Genomic DNA, 12,616 nt, shown 5'->3' with positions numbered 1-12,616 from the left:
ACTACAGATGAATGATTAGCTCATTAGTATATCTTACAGCCAGTCGACCAGACATCATGTTTTCAATAAGTCTATGTGCACGCTTTCAAGCCAATCCAAAGGAATCACATCACATATCAGTCAAAAGAATTTTCAAATATCTGAAAGGAACTACTTCTCAGGGTCTATTCTATCATGCTAAAGGCAACTTCTATCTCCAAGCCTTTACTGACTCATATTATGGAGGATGCAAGCTCGACATAAAGAGCACTTTTGGTAGCTATCAATTCATAGGATGCAGATTAGTCAGCTGGACCTCAAAGAAGCAAACATGTATTTCAACCTCTACTACTGAAGCTAAATACATTGTTGCTGCCAGCAGTTGTTCTCAAGTGCTTTGGATGCAAACACAACTGAGAGATTATGGATTCAAAATGCAACATATCCCAATCTATTGTGACTCTAAGCGTGTGCAATTTCTCACAATCCAGTCAACCACCCATTGACCAAGCACCTTGATATTAGATATCACTTCCTAAAAGATAATATTTAGAAAGATCATGTTGAGCTTCATTTTGTTCCTACAAATGAAGAGACGCCAGATGTGTTCATGAAAGCTCTGGATGAATCCAAGTTCTTACACTTTCTAGGACGACTTGGCATGATTAATCTAGATTCTCTAGGCATTTGAAAATTTTCTTTCTTTCTCAATTTTTTTTGAATAAACCCAAAAATATTTTATTTTTCCTTTTCACTTTACATAAGAGAAAAATACAAAGGGATTTAATTTTATATATTTTGTCTTTACTTTAAACAAAAGAAAATACCAAAATGACTTTATCTTTATTTTGTTAGGAAAATGCAAGTTTTCATCACAACTATGCAAATGAATAAGGTTAGTTGCTCCACATTTTAATGATTTTTCAAAATACTAAATTCTGTGGTTCTTTAGTTTGCTTCAGTACACAACTAATATTAGTACTTCAGTGACCATTAACAAGCTTCATGTTTATACTCTACTTAGAGTTATAACATACATCAAGTACTAATGTTATGTGGGATAGTTTAAGGCGAACTCTAAGGTTTAGTTAAGCCAATGTATTATAGTATATTTGTGGCTTTCCTATCCTAGTGAACTCATGTGACATAAACGTGAACTTGTGTAGTTTGAGGGACACAATGTTTTTGTATATCTCTACCCAATAAAAAGCTTCATAGTTAAAACAAATTGAGTCAAGTTCCAAGTATATCTTTTTAATTTCTGCACTTTAAGTCTAGCTATATATTTCATACGTTATAGTTCAGGAGTGGAGTTAATCTATGACCTATGAGAACTCAGCCAATAAACCCCACGGGATATTGAAAATCTGTCCACCTACAGTACATTAACGCGGATCGGACCGGGAAGAAGTCCACTACATAGGTTTTCATGGAAAGTCATGGACTCCATTAGTGACCAAAGAGATTCCGAGCACTCCAATGAATTTCTTAGAAAGTCACAAACTAAAGTACATATAGAAGTAAAGCTAAGAATTATTTGCTTGTGTACTTTGTCAAAGTTAGATTTATAAGAAAAGATTCAAAAAAAAAAATCAAAATAAAAAAGAAAACCAAAAAAATCAAAAAACAAATTTAAAAAAATTTATATATATAGTTATATTCTTAGGTCAACTATCATAATATATATATATATATATATATATATATATATATATATATATATATATATATATATATATATATATATATATTTCTTTTAAAGTTGTGTCACTTGGAATTTGGCAATACTTTTTGAAACAAAATCAGTAAATGAAAAGGAATAAGTGGTAGGAATGCTAAAAATGAATGTTGTTCAAAATAAGTTTTGAACCTTTATAAGGATTGTCAGTATTTAGGGCTTAGGAAGTAACTAGGCCTTAGATAAAAATATACGCATTGCGGTGAGACATAATTGGTGAGCACAAATCGGGTTATTCTGTGTGATGTTAAGGAATTCAAAACATAAAATTCCACAAGGGAATTCTTTACAATGAGAAGTGAAGAATCAAACACAAAATTTAGTTACATGATAAATCTGTAAGTATCAATAGATAATCCTTAATGTCTCTAATTCAGTCAATAAGTGTTTCCTTAAAATTCATGTTTCTACATGCACACACTTCATTGCATTTTACTATTCCCTTCTCAGATTCTCTATCTATATGCACACACATCACTTTCAAAGTCAGATTATTTAGTGTTTGCACTTTTATACTTTCTGTTTAGCTCATGCCTTAGAATCTAGGTAAAGCAGCTAAGTTAGATAGAGAATATCACTTACTTGATCATGGAACATCCTTAGCCAAGTGGAGCATCTTATGACATTGGATCAACTTCTTCAAGAAAACCATATGTGTTTGTCTTGGTTTATGGATCATTCTTGTACATTGTGAAGAATGTAAAGATTAAAAGCCTTAAAGAACCATCTTGAAGCAACTTCATGCTCTTGGACCAACATGGAACACGTTCAAGTACATGGACCAAATTTGGAGCAACAACATACAACTTGGACAATCTTGGATCATCTCCTCATCTTTAGACGAACTGGACGAATGAATGAAGCATCTTCATTCATCTTAATTATCTTGAGGCACGTTGGACCATCTTCATCATCTTAATCATCTTAAGGCATCTTGGACTATCTTCATCATCTCGATCAACTGGAAGTACCTTAGAGAAATTTTACCAACTTGAAGGATCTTGATCACTTGGACCGACTTGGAGCATTGCCAGTCTTTTGGAGCATGCTCAAAAACGTTGGACCATGTTCAACAACATTGGAGCATGATCAAGAACATTGGCTCATGATCAACAACTTGAAGCATCTTCAGCCACTTGGTGCATCACACCCATATGAGTTATTAAATCCACATAAAGCATAATAAATGTGTCATGCACGTTTTGAATAGGTAGCATGCACATTTCAAGTAGGCTATGCACAAGTTAAGTATGTCATGCACATTTCCAGTAGATATTTCCTTAGGCGTCATGCATGTCTCAAAGATATCATCCATGCGTGCACCACCTTTTCTTTCTTGATTCTCAAGGCATCATTATCACGCTTGCGACTCAAGTTCAAATTCTCCTATTTATACTTGAGTACCATCCAAGCCTTATGGGCCCAAATGTTGGCCCATGCAAGCCCTATTTAGGCCCATTAGGAAACCCTACAACCCTTCACTATAAATACCTCACTTCTACTTATCATTCTTGTTTTTTTCACTTTCTCTTACTCTCATACTCGCTTGGATCAACAAGGCTTTGTGAGCAACAGACGCCTATACAACAGGCAATTTCAGTTCATGAGCAAAAAGCAGACTTGCCACAACAACAAGCTTGGCTCAACAACAACCCTATTTTCGAAAATCCTCTCTCGTGCCACAAATTTTTCTCAAAACCCTAGTTTGGCTCAACAAATCCTAATTGTGATCAACAAGGATTTTAGATGTCCTCTTGAGCCATCACTAAAAAGGAAATCCCTCTTGAGCCATCAGTAAAACCGAAACCCCTCTTGAGCTATCAAGAAATTTCGAAACCCCTCTTGAGCCATTAAGTAATTTCGAAATTCCTCTTGAGCATTCTTTTTTTTGAAACCCTTCTTAACCCTCAACAAACCCCTCTTGATCATCAAGCAAAACCGAGGATATCTTCTTGAGCCATCTAATGCCTTCTTGAGCCATTCATGATCAACAAGGATTTTGTATGCCCTCTTGAGCCATTCGTGATCAACAAGGATTTTGTATGCCCTCTTGAGCCATTCATGATCAACAAGGTTTTTGTTCCCTCTTGAGCCATTCGTGATCAACAAGGATTTTATTGACCCACAACAGCCCTCTCTTGCACATCACTTAATTTCGATACCTTCTTGAGCCACGCATTTGTTTTTTTCTTCTTGAGCCATCAGCCTTCGCAAGTCTTTGGCGCAGCAAGCCTTTGGTGCAACAACCTTTTGGCACAATAGCAGCTGTGACGCAAAGCAGCCTCCTCTTGACCCTCACAACATTTTTTTTGTGATCAACAAGGATTTCGAAATCACCCCTATTGTGAAAATACCCTTGGCGCATCATTGCGTTTACCTTTGGCACAACTAAACCCACCTGCACCATCATGTTTATTTTTTCAGCTGCGGTATCCATCATCAACATCATCCTCCTCTTGCTCCATCTACATCAAGGAGCGCATTTGATAATCACAATTAAGGTATTCAATCCTCTATTGAAGATGAGATTCTCATGTACACTTCCATACTGCAGCCAACATCAAAAAAAATTTAGCATCTTCGTGAGTTAGAGTCACCTGGCACATGAACCAAACCACCTATTGGTGCAGCTTCTGTTGGATCCAATTCATCTTTTGCTTCACTCCCTCAATCCGATTCTGAAATCTTTTCTCACTCTAGGATATGTTTCTTGGCATCAGTAGCGGATCTAGGCCCTTTAAGTGGAGTGCTTGGACCCCACTTGGAGGTGGACCCTATAATTTTTACTACTAAATAGCCCTCCAAAAATCTAATTTTTACGAAAAATCCCCTCTTTGGCACACACTTTTACATTAAATACCCTCTTTGAAAAAAATTTACTTCAAAACCCAAAAATAAGTTAAATTTTCAGAATTTTATAATTTTTGTATTATTTGGACCCGGTTAGATTTGATTCTGGATCTACCCTGCTTGGCATATACTTCCCACTAAAAGAAACCCTACTTGCGCCATCCGTACTCTCAACATCAATAGCCTTGGCGAACTATTGAAGTTTTGGAGATTAGATCATCAAAGAATTTTTTTTTTTTTTTTTTTTTTTTTTTTTTTTTTTTTGTGGCGCATCAACACCCATGACAAGCCCTTGCGCAACTTCTCCCACGCAAAAGTCTACTTGCGCCACCTCATCTACTTGTGTCATATTCTTATCTCTGAAGCATCTCTTATCAGAGCATTGTGTCCACTTGCAGATCAGCAAGAAATCTTGTCGACGGTACCAATTGACTCTCCTTCATCTCACTCACGAAACCCTACTTGAGCCATCCTCTCTTACGCCGTCTAATCTGTTGCAAGAAGAAACCCTACTCTGGTGAGCAATACCATCATTCCTTCTTGCGCCAACTTTGTGATGAACTTCATGATCAATCAGGTGCATCTCGGGATCGATCAGGTATATAATCCTTCTTTGGCACATCATCTTTTCACTTGTGCCACTATCTGATTACCGAGAACTACATCGAGATCATCCTTCTTGGAGCAACACTCTTTCTTGGTGAAACTGTGAAACAAATTGTCTCAATAGAAAGTTTTTTTTTTTCGAACAACATCGATCCTTCATACCTAGGGGCGCATCATTTTTTTTTAAAACCCTATCTATCGAGATTTTCTTTTGATCAATAGGGTGTTATCAATGAAAAGGGATCCCTACACTCTTGCCTTGCTACTTGATGAAGTGATGCAGGAAGGTGACTCTATCTTAACAACTCGTGTGTGGGAGGCAATTGTAAAATCATTTGCAAACCAAATGAAATCCACTCAGCATCAAGTTTTGACAAAGAGATATTCACAATTGGATACCCAAAGCTCTTCTCTATGATAGAAAATCTTCTAGAAAGAATTTCACGAGACACAAATGTCAAAGGGGTTTTACCTGCCATAACAGTTGAAGGTAGAGATCACATGGTAGCTACCACTGCTGTGAAGAATCAAGCATTCAGACTTTCCATGACAGTTTTTTTTTTTTGTGACACTTGAATATAAGAACAAGTCCTTCATTTGGGACAGCCTGACTGTCACAAAAGGTTCACAAAAAAAAAACAAAAAAAAAATAAAAAATCATACATTTTTTTTTGTTGGTTACACTCTCACACACATGCACGATTTTTCACTCCTTTATTTTTTTTATTTTTTTATTTCTTTTATTTCAATTTTCTTTATTACTATTTTTTATCTTTTTATTATGTTTTATTTTTTATTTTTTTTTATTGTTTCTATTTTTTAGCTATCACTTGGATAAGTTATCAATAAATACTATCTAAGTTTATATTTCACATCCTTATGGGTATTCTTAGTGTTTATTTTATATTCAAAGGATATTCATAGAATCTTTTTATCCGAATCTATTTTAAAAATATTATTTATGATAAAAATATGTATATAATTTTTGTTTTGATACGCTATGGTCCTATAAGGCTTAGACCTAGCAACTTTGTTTTATCACAACATTAGTTCATATGATTTAACAAAATATCAAAGTTTTTATCTATTTTTCAGTTTGTTCAAAAATGATCAAGTCTTTCACTCTTATTCCACACTTGATTTTTTTTTTCTTCAAACTTCTGGCCTAAATAAAACACAACACGAGTTTGCAAGTTATTCATTTCTGTGAGTTTACATTCCTATCTTGACAAAAACAAATTTTTGTTTAGATCATGCGAATTTGAACATTTTTTTTTCAATTGTCATATTGACAGTTAAAATTATCTTTAACCAAAGTTTTCAAGTTTGAGGAACATATTATCTCATATAATTTTTCAAGTTTTTTTTGTATCTTCTTCAACAATAAATTCCATTGAAGCAGAGGGGGAAAAATGTTAAATCAATATTTTTCCTTTTGCACAGTTGTTACAACTCCTTATTTCAGTAATCATCACATAGGGGGAAATTGTTGGAAATATTTTGATGTGATTGTCACTTGAAATGAGTTGTGTATTGATTTACATCTTCTAACAAATATTATCAGAATGTTTCAGGTTGGAAAAATGTTGAAAATTCAACAAGTGTTTGAAGAATCAGATGTTGGAGCACTTGAAGCTTACATGAAAGGGTAATTACTATTCTGATACATGAAAGGGTTGGTTTGAACAGTTCTTGGTCTCATCATTTTAGACAAATCAGGAAGATTGTTAGGTCTAATATTATTCTGATAGTGAGTTCCAGTTTGGTTTGGAAATCCAAAATTTGACAAACCTTGATTGGAAGGAGAGGTTCTCTGAATCCTTGAAGTTTTAGGAGGATTGATATGTTTGGTCTTCCCTTGGCTTTGCTTAGCCTTAGTTACTCTATTGGTCTTCCTATCATGTCATTATTTGTAGTCTTAACCACTTTGGGGTTTGAAGGATGGACTACAGTTAGACCTTGTTCTTTAGAGACATTAATATTCTCTTTTCCCTTGTCTTTAGAGACATTAGTTGGCTTTACAATTATCTCCTGTTGTTTAGGACTCGGTGAAGAGATTTTGATTGGAACAAAAGGTCTCTTGAGTATTTCAACAACAATTTTCTATTTACTCATAGTTTTCAAGGTTTCATTCTTGTTGACTAGAGTTGGAGATTTCCCAGTCTGTTGTTTCTTAGAATATTTACATTCTAAGTCCTTTTTTTCCAAAGATGGAAGCAGTAAAGGATGGAAATGATTCTTGAATTAGGAATTCAATGGGTTTAGAGTCATGGATATTTTATTGTTCAAAAGTGGCATCTTCGGAACTAAAACTTTCCATGGTGGGACATTCAAGCTAGAATTCTACTGGAGAGTCAGACTTAGTGGCAATTACATCAAGACTGCAAGTTACCACCTCTTCATGATCATCATTGTCTCTAGTGAAAAGACTTGAATCACATGGTAACAACTCTGGTTGAGTATTGAGTCCTATGATTTCCCTATTCATTTCATCATAACCAAGACCATATTTGATCCATGATGGTTTTGCACCCTTGAGAATGTCATGTGAGTTCTGTTCAAGAAGGGTTTTGGATGCCTTATAACTATCGATTTTTTATTGATTTGTGTGTAAATCTAACGACTGTCTTTTGCAATAATGTCATGTTGATTCAATACAATTTCATATTGTTCAACTGATGTAAGATGTGCCTCAGTTTTTATTGAAAGGTCACTTTCTAACTTAGCCATACGACATCTCAATTCTTCAAGTTTGAACTGAGTGTCTGTCAGTTCATCTTTGTAATAACTAACACGGTATTCAGCATTGGTGACATATTCTTTGATTATTTTAGAAATATGGTCAATGTCATCATGAAAAGGCTCAACAGTTAAATGATTATCACGAAGCATAAAGTGTACCTTTTCAACAACTTGTTGATGAAGAGGAGAAGGCTCTTTGTCATCATCAGTTATGAAGCAGAAGTAGTTCTTGTAGGCTTCAGTTTCTTTTGCTTGATCCACTTCATCATCTGTTTCCCAAAGTTCTACGTTTGGAGTTTCCATGACCATGAAATCTGTGTCTTTTGACTGCTTCTTGATCTGCTCTGCTTTTTGAAGGTAGTATGCTTTGTCTTTGACCTTCTTGATTTCATTTTGCAATCCTTGGCAAAATGATTTTCACCTTGACAGTTATGGCACCTGATTATATCATTATCTTCATGGGACTTCAACTTGTTATCTTGAACCCTTGAGTTCATCCTTTGAAAATTGTAACTTTCATAATTTGAATTCTGAGAGTCGCAGCTTTGTTGACTGTTGCTTCCTCCGTGGAAGTTTCCAGAGTTGTGATGATAGTGTTAGCGTTGTTGATAAGTTTGTGCTCTAAAGTTCCTAGTTGGTTTGTTCATAAACTTTTTGAAGTTTGGATTGAACTTGGTCAGGAGTGCCATATATTTTTCATACTCCTTATCCTCACTGATTTGAGGGGATTTCATCGTGGTTCCAATGAAAGATTGATGATTAGCCAAGTAGCCTTTTGCGATCTGAAGAGGTTATTGAGTTGGCATGTAAGGATTCTGGTTGTATTGTTGAGCCATACTCGAACGTTGATAAGGATATGATCCATATCCTTGGTTGGCAAACTGATCAGCAAAGTGATTTGGGATTAGACTGTGATGTGCAATCAAGTTTTGAGAATGATTTGCCGTGGGTGCTGAATTTCTGAGGGCAAGTCCTTGATTACAAAGGGAGTTGCTTGAGCTAGCTTATTGACTTTTGGCTCATGTTGTTGCAGATCAGCATATAGAACAAACAGATACATGGTGTCTAGATTGGTTGTAGTTTGTAGTATGATCATATGCTCTATATCCCATTTTGGAGATAGACCGTTCAAGAATTTCATATTGAAATCCTCTTGCGATCTTTCTCCTTTGAGTTTCTTCACCCTGTTGACAATAATGTTATACCTAGAATATGCATCGAAGAGAGTTTCATGAGGTAACATCTTGAAGTTGTCCATGTCTGTCAATGCAACTTTCTTCCTGTTTGCAAGGATCTTATCAGTTCCCTCAAATTGTTTCTTGAGTGCATTCTAGATGTTGAAGGGTGAAATCTTGTCTTCATTGAGAAGTTGCTCATATATGTCATGAGGAATTCCAGATAACAACTCTTGCATTGCCTTAGCCTCAAACTTCTTAATTTTCCTGTCACAAAGTTGAGCAGTAGAGGAAATAGATCCAGAGATACCTTTGGAGGTTTTAGGAGAGACATCAGCTTCAGGAACTCTGATGTCCTTCAAAAATTATGGAGTATGTTTCCCAATCAAGATGAAGGTCCTGATGTCAGAGTCATGACCTTCCAGGTAGTACTTAATGCGATCTATCCATGAAGGGTATTCACTAGGCACAAGGATAAGTGCATCATTTCCTGCTCCAATACTGTTTGCAACTAAACTGAATAGAGAACATTTTGGTTTTGATTCAGACTTGCCATTGAGTACAGGTGATACTAGTTTGAAAATTCAAAAACAAGTTTTTGTGAAAAGTTTTCTAAGTCTCAAAGTCGATCACTCGAGCTCTGATACCAACTAATGAAATGAGAAAAATTCTGTAAACCTATACTAGAATAGTCTAAGTGTTGAAAATACTGAAGCAAAGTTTCAGAATCGTCAAGTGGCAAGTAGTGCGGAAAATAAAGAGCTATGAATCACCAATTTAATGATAAAAATGGTTTTTTTAATGTTCAAGATCAATGATTCAAATGTTTCTCATATTCCTGAAGATTCAATTACAAGTGTTTGAATGTAAAACACACTAAAACTCTCAAATGGCTCTCTGAAAACTAGTCTAAGCAGCAATTGTGCAGAATGAGTAGGAATGATCAAAAAAGAGCAACTTTATAATGGATCCCAAGGGACCTATTTATAGGCTTTGGAAAAGCCATGACATGGCTTGACCAATTAAGTGTTGACACGTCATCATGACTTAGTCATCAGTTGACACCTTTGCCCTACTTAACGGAGAATGGATGGAATATTCCAATTACGTTAGTATTCCGTTAGGGTTCCATCCAAGTTATGAGTCGAACCTTCTTGATCAACATTGAAAAAGTGATGAGCAACATGAGCATCATGTTGCTCAATTGTCTTCTTAGATGTCATTAACTTCCAGAAGTCTTGTTGACCAAGTTGAGTTGTTTCTTGAATGTTGGAATGTGTCTTGAACTTGAAGATGTACCACCACATGTTCATGATGGACCATGGACGAAATTCATGTTCCTTTGAGCATTTAGATGTGCCTTCATTGTACATGATGTGTCATGTGCAATCTTGTTGAGCGATCAATATGATCATATTGATCCATTGACTTGAGTTAAGCCTACAAGTATTCTTGTTGAGTCATCAACTCTTGTTGAGCCATAGAGTTGTGGATGAGCCAACAATGTTTCCGATGAGCCAGCAATATTCCAAATGACCGATTAGCATCTTGATGCTCTACATATGATCTAGATGTGTCATCTAAGATCAGGATGATCCAACTTGTTTTCTTCAAGTGCTCTATGTCAACAACATGTGCTCCAACATCTGATTCTTGAAACACTTGTTGAATCTTCAGGATCTTTTCAACCTGAAACATTCTGATAATGTTTATTAGAAAATTTAAATCAATACTCAACTTATTTCAAGTGACAATCAAATAAAAATATTTCCAACAATTGTGATCTTCATCAGTTTCAACATCTAGGAGAGATTGTTAAGTATTTAAAGTATGGAAACTTATTTGGCATTTTTTGTTATTTAGGAAAGCCGTTTTAGGGTTAATCATTTTATGATTACTTACGGTGCCTTTATAGTATAAATTCTTAATCGAGCTCTTCTAAGGCATTAGTTTTATATTGAGGCATAGATTTTATAATTACGGTATATATTTATTGTTCCCTATAAATAATCATTAGATTAGCTTTTGGTGTAAACTTTTTACAAAAGATTAGGGTTTTTCTTTGTACGTTCATGTGATAATCAATATACACAAAAACCTTTATCGGATTACTTGCATATGATGGTCATTGATTCTTGATTATTCTTGATATTCCGCATTCGTCATCTCAGATTAATTCCCAACATTAATGTTCCTTTTGGGGTAAGTGTTTATAGTAATCATGCAGACGATATATGTATACTTAAAGGGTGAAGGATGAAGAAACTGGTGTGGGTGGATATGAAAGTGTGTGGAGAGAGAGAGAGAGAGAGAGAGAGAGAGAGAGAGAGATTATTAATAATTAAAATAGATAAATAATTATTAAATTATTTTAGAAAATGAAAAAAATACACCAACGATATACCATTCATTTCAATTTTTGGAGGAACCAAATACGTAACGAAACTAGTTCAAAATAACCATCAATCCAAAAAAGTTAAGAGTTTGAATCAAAATTCAGAAAAATATATATCGCACGAACCATTTTTGCAGTTTTGTCAAAATATTTTTATTTACCTCTCAAGCTATAACGTGTCTAGTTTACTTGTATACTTAGACTATACCTTCATAATTTAATAATACACCAAGGGTATATCTCTCTTGAAACTCCACTTCCCGATTTAGTAAATCTATAGTAACCATATGATATTAGCAAATTTATTAAGTATCTATACCTTCATAATTTAATAATGTTTTTTACATTTATCTTATATTTCCTTTCATATGAAGAAAACCATTATTTTACTTAGAAACAAGCTGAAAGGGATACACTGGAAAATTGATCGCATGGGTTGAAACAGTGGGTAGCATTGAAAAATCTAATGAAGTGTTTAATTATGGAAGAAGGAAAAGTTAGGCCACATTATTGTGAGTGGGGTTTCTCAATTTCCATTGGGTAGGTGTGATATTTGCAATATCGGAGATATTTTTAATTCTTAAACCCTAGATAGATTACAGTTATTGTATGATTTGTATCATATTTATTATTTTCTTAATATATAATAAACAGTTACATTTGTTGCGTGATTGAAATATCCGTAATAATTGTTAACAGAATTCTTCAACTTTTTGTATATTTCCTCTCTTATGAGTTATGAAATATTTAACTATCGATAAGTAAAAAATAAAAATAAAAATAAAAAAATAAAAAAATAAAAAAAAACACTATAAACATCGATTGTATATGCTTCCTTTTATTAAATTAAAGTTGATACTATTTTTTGGTGTATGTCAAGAAAATCACAACATTTTATTTTCAAGAAAGTTTCATTGTTATAATAAAAAGTCGTCCACTTTCACCTTGTTTTCTTTGTGAAAAGTGTTTTTAATTACTATTTGAGTACTAGTGGGGCAATTTTCATAAAATCAAAAGGCAAGCAAATATTAATGGGTATAAGGAAAATAGGCAATTAATCTTAGAAGCATTTGAAACAAATTTACGATTTTATGGTACAGTCGGTGATAGAAAATGTGTTGTATTTCTTTT

The 12,616-nt window shown here is 34.4% G+C and overlaps 1 long non-coding RNA gene across 1 annotated transcript; it reads left to right on the top strand.

Annotated features, from left to right (window-relative positions):
- The first annotated feature begins 4,828 nt into the window (after window positions 1–4,828).
- On the top strand, window positions 4,829–11,419 carry LOC145047307 (uncharacterized). Its single transcript, XR_013682183.1, has 2 exons — window positions 4,829–5,165; window positions 5,396–11,419. It is a non-coding gene; the product is annotated as an uncharacterized LOC145047307 (long non-coding RNA).
- The last annotated feature ends 1,197 nt before the right edge of the window (window positions 11,420–12,616 follow it).

This window comes from Lactuca saligna, chromosome 5 (genome assembly GCF_052625555.1).
Source record: "Lactuca saligna cultivar CGN05327 chromosome 5, ASM5262555v1, whole genome shotgun sequence".
In the NCBI taxonomy this organism is placed as follows: domain Eukaryota; kingdom Viridiplantae; phylum Streptophyta; class Magnoliopsida; order Asterales; family Asteraceae; genus Lactuca; species Lactuca saligna.
Note: the sequence above shows the minus strand (reverse complement) of the source record. Positions and strands in the feature narration are given on the sequence as shown.